Source organism: Crocodylus siamensis, chromosome 4, assembly GCF_052110815.1.
Source record: "Crocodylus siamensis isolate JL-2025a chromosome 4, ASM5211081v1, whole genome shotgun sequence".
Taxonomy (NCBI): Eukaryota; Metazoa; Chordata; order Crocodylia; family Crocodylidae; genus Crocodylus; species Crocodylus siamensis.
Genome location: NC_143398.1, coordinates 147,150,807 through 147,158,466, shown reverse-complemented (window position 1 = coordinate 147,158,466; position 7,660 = coordinate 147,150,807). Strand labels below are relative to the sequence as shown.

The following is a 7,660-nucleotide window of genomic DNA, read 5'->3' as shown; positions in this document are numbered from 1 at the left end:
GCTAGCAAAATCTGACCTATATTCACTGGAGAAAAAAAATCTTTGACTAATTGTATGCAGGTAACTCACATGTCTACTTAAAAAGGGAAAACCTACAAAGTAAAATATTCATTCAAAGAAGTGAAATAATGAGGTACAAAAATGTATGTGCTGTGCTTTTTTCAGACTATAATTTGAAAAGGTGACATAATTCATTAACCAACAAGTTACTGGCAATAGAAAATACTCCAGAATGAATACACATTACTGTAACTTGCATACACTCAATAACTGCTGCAATCTGATTTCATGATTTGTAGATATTTACACTCTCAAGGGTATAAACTGTTTAATTATGCAAGTATTCAAAAGCCTCTGGACTACATATATTTTACTATGTCACCTCACAATTTTGAGAGCCTGAATTTGCACCATTGATGTCAGTCAGTGCTTTTGGGGGGCGTTCCAGGCCTAGGTCTTGAACACATGTGAAGGAAAGAGGAACATTAACAAAACTTATAAAACGGGCTTCTGCAAACACGTTATTGGATGTATTAATGGTGGTTTGTTTTTTTTTAAAAGAGCAATTCAATAAAAAATAAATAAGAGAAGGAAATTGTGCATACGTGCTGCTCATTTTAGAACGTAATGGGCTAACCAGCCCAGACGGCTTCAGCAAATGAAGCAGTCTTTTTTTTTGAAAATCACATGTCACCATAACAATTATATATTTCGGTCTTCTAACAATATTAAAAGAAGGGTTTATTCTACTCCTATGTTGTACCTAAGCTGAGTTCTACATTCATAAAGAATTAATTCATTTAAAATGCAATTTACAAAATAGCTTTTGACCCAGTATCAAGAGTTGCAACATTTCTGTGCATAGGCTGAAATCAGTATGAATGTGTGAAACTTTCATATCTAAATGTTTGTATACACAAGGACCTAAATACTATTTCACCTATTAGATCAGTAATGGCCAACCTTTCCAGCAGGCATGCCACAAATTAACTCTGCACCCTTCCCAAGAACCATTCTGATCCCACTCCTCTGCCAGATTTGTTGCTCTGCTTTCTGCCCTATTTACTGTTGTCTCCTGCCTGATCTGGTGTGTCCCACATAAGTAGGAACTTACCGACTTTGTGATTTCACAGTTTGTGGATTCCATGAAGTCCCGCATTGCCCTCAAAATGTGGGCAATGCCTGTGGAATCCACAGGGAAAAAAAACAACTCACTAAAAATAAAGTGCTGGTGGATAGCAGTGGCTGCCCACTCAAACTGCCTGACAAGAAGGCTGCCAGCCCTCCTCCTCCCCTTTGATTAGCTGCCAGGGCTACCTGTTATGTAGCCTCACCCCCTGCACCAATCAGCAGTGAGGGGCGAGACCACATGACATGCAGCCCCCAGCCGCCAATCAGTGGTGAGAGGCAGAGCCACCAAGGCCCCTGGGCCAATCAGGGGGATGGGGGCCCTGCCACACTCTGCCCTGTGCAGGCCTGCAGTCTGCTTGTGCAATCAGGGGACAGCCCCTCTGGATTAGGTAGGTCCCTACATATAAGGCTGCCCGTGTCACTTGTGGCATTCAGAATCATAGAGTGTGTAGATGAAACACGGGCCCAAAATTGAAGTGGTGGGTTTTTAAAAACACCACTTCAATTTAGGGCTCTTTAAAGCCCTGTGTCCTGCACACACCCAAACTCACCTGCCTCTCTGGTGGCGGGGAGGGGAGGGTGAGCTGCCAGCAGGCGAAGAGGTCCCTGGGCTGTGGAGGATGGGGCTAAGGAGGGGCTGGTGCTTCCCTCTGTGGCAATGGAGACCCCCCGCAGGTGGCACCTGCCCGCAGGCACCCAGTTTGGGTGGCCCCAGGGGGCACCGCAGCTGCAGAGGGAAGCACTGGGCCTTCATGCAACTCAGGTAGGCAGGCACCAGGGAAAAAATAAAGATCAGGCTGGCCACTTTTCTTGGGCAGAGCTGCCTTTCCAGGCTGCTGCCAGGCTGCCTGCACAGACTCCCTGCAGAGCCCCTGAGCTACACGGAGCCTGGTGCTTCGCTCCGCAGCTGTAGAGCAGCAAACTAAAACTTCTTGGAGGAGTTTTAGTTTGCTGCAGCTGAAGTTATTTAAGGCACATTATGCCGCCAAATTTGCTACAGTGGCTGGAATGACTGCATAATATGCCGCTGATGCGTGCAAACACCAGTACCATTAAAGCGGTGCAAAAGCATTTAACCCGCTTTAAGTGTCATGCACACATGCCCCTCGTTTCTTCTACACACGGCCGTGGAAAATTAAGGTTGGAAGGCACCTCAGGAAGTCATCTAGTCCAACCGCCTGCTCAAAGACGGACATCCCCAACCAGATCAGCCCACTCAAGGCTTTGTCTAGCCAGGTCTTAAAAACCTCCAAGGATGGCAAGTCCACAACTTTGCTGGGTAACCTGTTCCAGCGCTTCACTACCCTCCTAATATAAGTTTTTCTTAATATTCAACCTAAGCTTCCCTTGCTGCAACTTGAGACCCTTGCTCCTTGTTCTGTCATCTGCCACCATTGAGAACAGTCTAGCTTCATCCTCTTTGGAAGCCCCCTTCAGGTAGCTGAAGGCTGCTATTAAATCCCCCCTCAGTCTTCTTTTCTCCTGACTAAATAAGCCCAGTTCCCTCAGTCTCTCTTCAGAAGTCATGTTCCCAGATCCCTAATCATTTTTGTACTCCATATAGTACTCCATATGTGGCCTCACCAGTGCCAAATAGAGGAGAATAATTACTTCCTTCAGTTTGCTGGCAATGCTCCTACTAATGCAGTTGAGTATGCTGTTAGCCTTCTTCGCAACAAGGGCACACAGTTGACTCATATTCAGCTTACTGTCCACTGTAACCCTCAGACCCTTTTTTTGTAGAGCTGCTGCTTAGCCAATCAGTCCCCAGCCTGGCTCAGTGTTCCATAATACACTTGTGCCTTAGGTTGGCCACCCATATATTACATGATTAAAATGTGGCTAGCAGCACCCTTGACTTGCATGACTGGGCTCAGGACAATCCAATTTCCTACCTTATCTAGTTAGATGCACTCTGTTCCCCAGGCTGCCTCTCTCAGACTTCCTCTATGCCTCTCTCATGGCCTCCCCCATCCACTTTGGTCTCTTTTCTACTCCCTCACAGCTGGTCTCTACAGCTACACTGCCTGTCCTGTACCTCTCTGCTCTCTCTCTGATCCATCACAGTTGCCTGCCTCACTACCTGGCTCATGCTACAGCCAATTAATGCTGATCTTAGCTGCATGAGGCCCCTTGCAGGACCTCATTTAGGCTATATAATTCTTACATATGTGGGCTAGATAAGAATTGGTTGCAAAGAAGTATAGTACCAGCACCTGCTGCAAACAGTTATCTCCTTCTCATGTTCAACTGTAGGAGAAATATATATGCTGTTTTTGAAAATTATGTAATTGTATGATTAAAAATTACTGTAATGCAGACAGGATCAGATAGGCCAGATTTGAAGCTGTAGAAATAAATTTAAATGTTTTGCTTAGACTTTTCAAGTAGATTTTAATGGAATTGCCAAGTTTGTTAAGAAAAAAAAAATTAAAAAACCTAAACGTTTCATTAGATTCTGTAATTTGCAGTCCTGAGCTAATACATCATGGGCTCTCTGAATGCACAGCTTCAAGGACTACACGAGCAATGGACTGTGCAGTTGTTACCGTGCAGTCATTTAGTACTTGCATAGCCAAGTACTGAATGACTGCACCTTAACCAGCATTACTGCGCAGTAGTGTCCCTGTACATTTTCTTTTTATGTTACTGTGCAATAGCTTGTTACTACTGTGCCTTAGCACAGCCCCAGTGTTAGTTATGAACCAACATATACTGAATGTATAATACATACCTTAAAGAGATGCCCAGATTTAACAGCTGTAAAAGCCACATGAACATGAACAAAATGGCCTTTCTTTGCTTAAAATGACTTTCATTCTTGTTTTGTCTCCTCCCCCATGCTAAAATTTCTAATTCAATGCTTCACCTTCTCAGAACATAATTGCTGTAATTTTCTTGTTTTGGGACTTAAATGCAATCTGGTTTCCTCCTATCCATTCAAAATGATGCTGCCAAAATAAGTTCCTGGCTTATTGAACAGACCAAGGCTGCCCAAATTCCAGGCAGCCAGGGGCCAAATGCCATGCAGCCACAGAACTGGGGGTCACATTCCACACAGGTATCCCCTTGGATCCCCACCCCCCACTCCACGGGCTGCCCACTGGCCCTGATTTCCCAGCCACATGTACTGGATGGGCCGCCCAGCACCTTTTCCACCACCGCCACAATTCCTCCCTTGCACATAGCCCAGGTCCCTGCACAGCCACATAACCCAGATAGGCAGTCCCTGTTCTGCACAGGCAGCCTGACTCCCCCTGCAAAGTACATATATGAGGCTGGCAGGACAGGTGAGGGGCAAGCTGCCTATGCTATAGCACTGTACCTGCTGCTCACAGGATTATGAAGGTGCTGGCCAGCCCAGCTTCCCCTCCCCCAACCCAGAACAGGCTCCTGTGTGGTGCACCTGGCCTGCAGAGGAAGTTAAAGCACACACAGCTGGAGGAGGGTGGAGCCAGGCTGCCCAGTGCCATCCCTACGTTGTCCATGTCCACAGCATGGGTAGCAGAATAGCACAAGCTCAGGTCTCTCCAGTGGCCCAGAAAGATGAGGTTGCTGCGAGTGTCTGGGTAGGGGAGAAGCTAAGCAGCCCTGTCTCCACATCTTGCATGCAAAGCCTGACACTCCCCACTCCCAGCTGCATGCACCACACACCCGCAGTATAGGCAGGCTCCCTTTTTTTATTGCACGTGCAGCTTGCCCAGTCCAACCTCCTCCCAGCTGTGGTGGCAGGAGCAAATGGAGAGGGGGAATGGCAGCTGGGTGCAAGCCCATAGGCCTTGTACAAACCCTCTGGGGGCTACATGTAGCCCTTGGGCTGCCAGTTGGACAGCGCTCGTGTAGACTACCAGGGATGGCCAACCCATAGCATGTGTACCATAAGTATCATGGGCAGCCTCTGTGTGTGTGGCACACGACAGATCGTGGAGGGAGCAGGGAGAACAGCACCATTTAAGGGAGGAATTCTTCTCGTGCTTCTACACTACATTTGACCATTTTGTTACATATGGTTTTGTTCATTTGTTGTACCTTGTGATGTCTGTCATTGTACACATGCCTTCAAGCAGCGGGCCTTCAAGCAGGTGTTGCACAGTCTAAGCCTCTGTGCTGCAGTCACAGATGGTTGAACCAACAGTGCAGCTCCTCTTCTTCATTAGTTCCTTGAAGCACCCGACTCCGGTACACAGGCAGTTGAGGCATCACCACCTTTGCCATGGTTTCTAAGCCACCAGTGGTAAGGACTTAGCTGCTGCAATGTCCATTTTTCTGCTGTCACATATTTTCTTTTGCCTCTCATTCCACACCTGTAGTTGTGTCTCCTTGGGTACAGCATCAAGCTGTTGGGTGCTGGTGAAGAAGCTCCTGCACGACTTCAGATATTTGTGTGCTGTGGGGTGGTCATATAGCAGGTCTCATACCTTCAGTTTGTCTCGACTGTTCTGTCCTGCTGGCCACTGCTCTTCTCAGGTGGAGCGATGCCAGCCAGCAGGTACACACTGTTTAGGCTGGCAGGCTTCAAACATCCTGTGGTGCATCAGAAGCTGTTGTTCAGAATGGGGTCAAGGCACTTAGTGTGTATGGATCCGTCCCGTACAAGGCATGCATACTCAGCAGAAGCGAAGCCGAAAGCCACAGCTGTGGTTCAGATGGTTGAAGGGCTAGCTCCCCAGTTCGAATTGGTGAGCTTATATAGAACATTGTTCTGAGTGCTCACCTTCGCGTTTGTCTTCATGATGTGTTCTTTGTATGAGAGGGTTTAATCAAGGTTGGCTCCAAAGTAAACTAGATTTGGACAGTAGGACAATCCCGGACTGTGTAAAGCTGAGCTGGCAGCTGGCTTCATGTACATACTTATGTTTTCACTAGGTTGGCACATAATTGGTTTTTAAGGGAAAAATAAAAAAAACAGAGCACCAGATTGGCCAGGGGAAGGGAATCAGCCTGGTCCTTAGGGTGGCTACTCTGTCCTCTATTGATACAAGGCCTTTATGTCCTCTATTTGGCTCTTTAAGAGAAAAACAGAGGATATAAAGGTGTTGTGTTCTGTATCAAAAGAGTACAACCAGACTATCCTCTAGGATGGCCACCCTACTGGCACTCAGGGAGGGTGCAGGACTTACCTTTGGCACACCTACCAAAAAGGCTGGCTCCCCTAACTGGACTACACCATCTTTTAGCATCTGTCTACTGGCTCCTCATTTTCCACCACATCAGACACAAGTTAGCTGTCTTTACCTTTAATGTTTTCCATGGCTTTGATTGTGCCCGACCTATTAACTCAACCATGGTATCAAGTGACCATCCCCTGCTTAGTGTCTTCCAGTTTTCTACTAGGCCCTACCATCATGCTAGGTCTTCTAGACAGGAAGGAGCTCCAGGTGCATGAACCTGGAGGCTGGAGGGGGCTTGGTGGGGGGGGCACGGTGAGCTCCCGCAGGTGGCAGCAGCACTGTTGGGAGTGAGAATGTGGTGCTGGCAAGTGGGGAGCTCCTGCAGGCAGCCATGGTGCTGTTGGGGGTGGTGGCGGCAAGTGTTGACCAGTGGTTGATGCTGCCAGCAGTGGCAACGGTGGCCAGTGGCAACTTGGGGACTGCCTGCGGACACTGGCAGCAATGCTGGTAGTGAGGAGGGGGCAGCGGTGAGCGGTAACCACCTACAGCTGCTGCCGGCCGTACCTTTTTGCAGGGGGTGCACCGCCATGCTCAGGGCACCTGCGTGCACCCCTGACACGTCGTGAGTGTCCAGGTAGAAATAATACTAATAAAAAGGCAAAACTTCCTTCTTTCAAACCCCTCCTTAAAACTGTCACAATACCTGTGCCACCTGCAATAAGGGCCCACTGGGCACACAGTAAGGGCGGCTCATGACAGAATCTGCTTGCCCTCCTTCACAGCTGTCCTTTCTGGTCACGCTGAGCTCCCAGGCTCCCGGGAGCAGGGACACCCTATGACAGAGGTGGGCAAAATGCGACTCGCGGGCTGGATGCGGCCCGCCAGGCCATTCCTCCTTCCCTGCCCGTCTGACCCCGGCTCTCGCGGCCCGGGAGGGAGGCGGCGGCCGTGGGATCACGCCGGGCTCGTCGGCTGGCGGCTGCGCGCGGCGAGCTGCGGCCGGCCTGGGGCCGGGGCCCGGGGGCGGCGCGTACGGCCGGGCGCGCATGAGCGAGGGGACGCTCCGCTCCGCTCCTCCTTCGCACGCCGGAGGAGGCGGCGCCGCAGCAGGGACGCCGGCCCTCGGCCCAGCAGCAGGTAACGGCCCGGGCCGCGGCGGGAGCCCCTGCCCGCAGCGCTGCCCCGCGCTCCCTCGTGAGGCCCCGGGCCCCCGCGCCGCCGGCTCCGCTGGGCCGCGGGTGCAGCGCCCCGACCAGCGGCGTCCGCCTCAGGACGGGAGACAAAGCGCGGGGACGCGGCGGCGGCGGTTGCCGTGTTGGCCCCGCGCTGCCAGGAGTCCGGCGGGGGGGCTGGCAAGTATCGGAATTCGCACCCCGGGGTGCGGGGCCGGGGGCGCGACTTGGGGTTCATTCTTCGTG

At 50.3% G+C, this 7,660-nt stretch overlaps 1 protein-coding gene across 7 annotated transcripts in view; it reads left to right on the top strand.

The window, feature by feature from the left end:
• The first annotated feature begins 480 nt into the window (after positions 1-480).
• MPP3 (MAGUK p55 scaffold protein 3) overlaps positions 481-7,660 on the top strand; it is a 140,531-nt gene continuing 133,351 nt past the window's right edge. For 2 of the 7 annotated variants that reach the window (XM_090044098.1, XM_090044095.1), the window contains exon 1: positions 486-7,379. The gene's annotated coding sequence lies outside the window, so the exon portion shown is untranslated. The other 5 variants (XM_090044100.1, XR_016441943.1, XM_090044099.1 and 2 more) reach the window with 5 other exon arrangements.